We start from the raw sequence: 5,196 nt of genomic DNA on the forward strand, positions 1-5,196 counted from the left end.
CACAACTTGCCAAATTGGTGGTAAGATTTTTAGCTGCCCTTTGGGGACCGCTGGCCTGGTGTCACCCAATAGAGTAAGGGCAATAGGAAGCAATTAACTTCAACGGACCTTTTTTCAATCATAAAATGAAACTCAATATTATCCATAACTTCAGGTTGATTTTTTCAATCCTAATAAAAATCTTCATAAATGCATATCTCTTCAGCTGACAATAAAGTAAAAATTGGTTTTTGTCAGTAAAAATGTTTGGTTATGTTTTCAATTTTATTAATTATTTTTATAAATGAATGTCTTTTGAACTGATGTTAAAGTCAAGATTCAATTCTATCAATTGGTTATTTTTCAATTATTAATAATAGTTATGAATGCATATCTTTTAAATGACAAGTGAAGATTCATCTCTATCAATAATAATATTTGGTTATTTTTTTAATACTAATAATAATTCTTATAAACTATAAACCCTTTAGTTAGTTATAACAATTAAATCAAATTCTTAAATCAATATAATGAAAAATAAATAAATAAATCATAATGGTTAAATTTTGTTGTTAAGTAATAGTAGTAATTGCTACCACACAAATCCAATTCATTTATCTATTTAGTCATGCATTTATAATGACAAAAAAAAAATATTTACTTTTTTATTATTGACTTTCCTTAAGTATTCTAGACCATCACTCTATGAGCATCTAAGTTTATTTGGTCACCTTCACCACAAATTGAGTTATTTATCTTTTTTTAAAACTATTAATGTTATTGTTGGAGGCAAACTTTACCTAAGACAAGGTTTGGTGGGGATGCCACTATAGATTAAGAAAACTATGTTAGAGCATATGACACTAATTTTGCATTCTTAAATCATTCATGTATCTCCATGTTTCTTAGAAAGTGTTGTTAGGACATGAGAAGAAACAAATTAACATTTGCATTATACAAAAAATTGGGGAGCTACTAAGCATTTCAAAATTGAAAGATTTGAGTGGCTATGGATTAGACACCCACATTGGACTCATATAAATTATATTATTTTATTATCATGTCTATTAGTTGTATATTATTCTAGATGTGAATTTTTGCAAGTGGTTTTTTGCCTCTTATTTTGGGACACCATTGGGTTTTCCCTCTCACAAGTTTCTATAAGTTGCAGACATGAGATGGTAGTATTATGTTGAGTTCTTGTAGGTAATAGGGTGCTACTCAGTCCTGAAGAGAGGAGAGTAGTGAAGGGTATTGTTATATATGTATTTGTAAAACTTAATCTTGTACTTGCCCTCTTCTTCAGGTACAATTTTTTTTTTAAAGGGTTTCTCCACATAAATTTGATGTCTCTTATGGTTTATTGTTTTTTCTATGAATAATGAATATGTAATAACTTAATCTTAAGCTGGAAATTTATTATTTCTAGATTTGAATATTGTAACTTACACTTGTTATTTTGAGATTTGATCTATATATCAATACTTGTATATGATTATTTAGGATTGTGCCTACCACCATTCTTTTTGTATTGGCAACTATATGGTGCACTTTATAAGACAGCTATAGTATTATTATATTTTGCATATTATGTTGTTATTTTAGTTGATTATGCTCATGCATCATCATTTGATTATTCTCATGTTTATGATGTTTGACCTCATTCGAAGAAATTATATGTTTTAGCTATATATATGCATGAGTATCCTTGATGCAGGTTGAGTGATTTATGTACAAGACATCGAAATAACCTAGCTCCACAAATCTAAGTGTACTCTGATAGTGGTTAATAGGAAGTATCAAACTAACTAATTATCACTATAGCTTACCCACCATACTCAGTTGAGTATGATTTCCCAGATTATAACTAGCCTTATGCCCCAAATACCATGGTGCAGGAGCACATGGAGAAGACCAACATCACCCAAAAAAAAAATGTTTCAATTTGCTTACTCAATTTTGTTTTGGGCTTGTTGGGTATCTCTTCATGTTGTCAACTTCTATTTTGTAATTCAAATATCTAGACAACATCGATTTTCAAATTCACGTATCTATGATAGGGAAGTTAAATATGGTCTCTGCTTGGCTTGTGTTCAAGGAATGAACATCCATCAAATCATAAAAGATATAGAAATTTTGTCAGATGTTGTAGTTGCATTTGCCTAGTAGTAATGTATGCAAAATGCAAGAACCTAGACAAAGCCCGTGACTACAATGACTGTAGCTATGCACAGAATGGATTTGTTGAAATGACATTTGTATACTTTGTGATTGGTGTGTGTGTAAGCCTATCTCCCCTTGTGTATTTTGTTATTGTTGTGTTTGATTTTTGTCATTATATCCATACCATGGTGGGGTAGATCTACCATTTTCACATGTTTAGATGGCATGTAAAACCACCATTCAAGATTTGAGGCTTTGACATCAAAGTTAGCATTGGACTCTACCTACTCACTTTTCCTATCATTCTTTGAAATTTATTTTTATGATAGAAAATGTATAATTCAAGGACCTCGTGTCCTATGTCATGTAATTCTTATTATTCTATATTGGACCTTTTCTAAGTAGGAGTTATAATCTAATGTAAATGAGAATGAATAGTATATTGTACATGTCTTGGTGTTGGTAAGAAGAACAAGTAATCTTGCATCTCTCCTTCCATTTTAAATGTTGTATTACAGTTAAAATGATATCAGAATCTTATTTTGATTATAGAATAAATCTACAAGTTTTAGACTCATCTTTGTGTGTACTGTAGAAACCACATGTCATAATCCTAACTTCTAGTGTCATTATATGTCGTGCTGTGTCATTTTGAGTCTATTTGGGGTAATTCGACATGTCTTGTAAAGGTATGTAAATTTGTTAAAGTGTCATGATTTATTATAATTATAGGTTTTTATCTTAGGACAGGATTTCAGGATATTAGTGAGTTCATTACACATCTCCCCATATCTCCTCTTGTGTGCATTGATGACGTCTAGTGTCTAGGGGAGTCACTTTCCTTCCTTCTTACCTAAGTATTTTTGTCATTTTTATATTCCTAAGTCTTTGTGGGAACCTCTATCCTAGTCCACTCCATCTATTGTTTCCTAGAGCTCAATCACTTATCTTTAGATTGCTCACTAACTAGGATGTTTGTGTATCAAAGAGGGCTATAGTGTACAAGGTGAATTACAAGGACATAAGCACCTATTAAGGACACTAGCACATCTAGAGGACTCAAAAATTCCTAGAGGAATTTAGCATGTTATTCTAGTGTCCTATTTGAGTTGCATAGTCTACTTATGGTGCTAATATAATAAATCTTTAGTAGAAAAAAAAATTGGGCTTCAAATGGACAAACCTTACATACATAAGTCATTTAATGTCTCCTATTGATTATAGGGAATATTTGAGGTGGTCCATTTACTTTGTCAATAAAAATTTATGCTATTGATTGCATCAGTTTGTTTGTCTTGGTCCCTAGGAGGTTGATTTTCGCACCTAGGGACTAAGGAGATATTTGAGATCATCTAATGAGGTCTTGTAAATTCTTTGAAGTTTTCTAAGGGTAAAAAATTATTGTTTTTCAAATTAGGTGTCTCAAGCCTTCCTCTTTGGTTGGTTAGTGTTTTGAAATCAAAGTCTTCCACTTGTGCATCATTGAGTTGTGAGAATATGTTATATTTTCATATGTTGTCCTATTGAGCTTTTGATATTTTTTAATGTTTATCTTTGTAGTCTCAAAATAATCATTACACTATTTCTTAGCAAATGTCTTTAGGGGTTCCTTGGTAGGGATTTACATCTACTATTATATCTCATGTTCATACACTAGGATCTCTTTTCTATATTTTCTTACTATGTTTACTATGTGTGGGGTGTGGTTGTTATGGTGAATCATATCTATGATTCTTAACCTTGTGATAACATGCCTTAGTATGGATTTTAGACATAATCATGTTTGCGCTAACCTTGATGTAACATTTGTGTAATTAAGGATACCTCCTAAGGGAAAAGGTAGATCTCTTGGTACTTGACAAAGTGCCCAACTTAATCATAATCTAGGTGAGAATCAAAGAGGTGGTAAAGCTGATGAGCTTAGAGCTCCTCAAGTTGTTAATCTCCTTTAGGAGATAAGATCCAGATTAAGGCCTTCATAGGAGGTATCCTTTGATGAGTAATCCGACCCTTTTGATCAACACAATCAAGATGGTAGAGGATATCACAAGCATTATCAAAGCTATAGTTGTTCAAGAGTAAATCATTGAAGAGATTGAAAACATTCTTATTGCTTTGGTTTTTCAAGAGTAGGCCATTAAAGAGATTGATACTATCCTCATAGATGAGGTAGGATAGTGGTCATTGAAAACAAAATTCTTGTAGGGCACATGGAATATCTTCTTAGGGCCCATTCAACCACATTTGAGTGCTCATTTGGAGATTCCGAGTTAGAGAGTTGGTTGATAAAAAATGGATTGATGTTTTTCTATGTATCCCTATGGTAGTGATATTGGGATCATTATGCTATCATACATTTGAGGAGATTTTATTCCACTAGGTGGTATCAAGTGGACTAGAAGCTCCATCTTGGCATTACTTTGATATATTGAGAAATATACTGAGAGAGTTTTCAAGCATATTAACTCTTAGACTACTATAGGTATAGGCATACAAATGAGTTCCATGAGTTTCAATAGTTGGGCTTGATAGTGGATCAAAATTAGACCCATTTCTTTGAGCTTAAAAGATATGCGATTGTTGTTGAGAATGATGCCTTATTAGTTTTGTATTTAATGCAAGGCCTAAATTATTTGATCAATGGTGGTGTTTTTGTATTTGAGATCAATAATTTGAAGTTCATGATAGAGAAGGTGATATTGATTAAGGATAAATTATCCTAAGGGTTTGGAGGTTAGACATAAATTTAGATTGGGAGTGCACCTACATCAAGATCAGGTTCTCAAGGCTCTACGTCATCCCATAAAATCTTCTAGGGAACCTTCAATACCAAGTAGATTATAACATGGTAGATAAAATCCTAGAAACATGTCTTATAGGAGTGTATCCTTCAATAGAGATAGAGGTATTCTCAAGCTCCTTCTAGTAGGCAGGATTTAGATGGTTGTCATTTTAGATAAAATGGTAGATAAAATCCTAGAAACATGTCTTATAGGAGTGTATCTTAGAGTGGTCAACATAGTTCAAGTAGAGACCTAGCTATCATCAATCACT

The sequence above is a fragment of the Cryptomeria japonica genome, chromosome 7 (assembly GCF_030272615.1).
Source record: "Cryptomeria japonica chromosome 7, Sugi_1.0, whole genome shotgun sequence".
NCBI classification, from domain to species: Eukaryota; Viridiplantae; Streptophyta; class Pinopsida; order Cupressales; family Cupressaceae; genus Cryptomeria; species Cryptomeria japonica.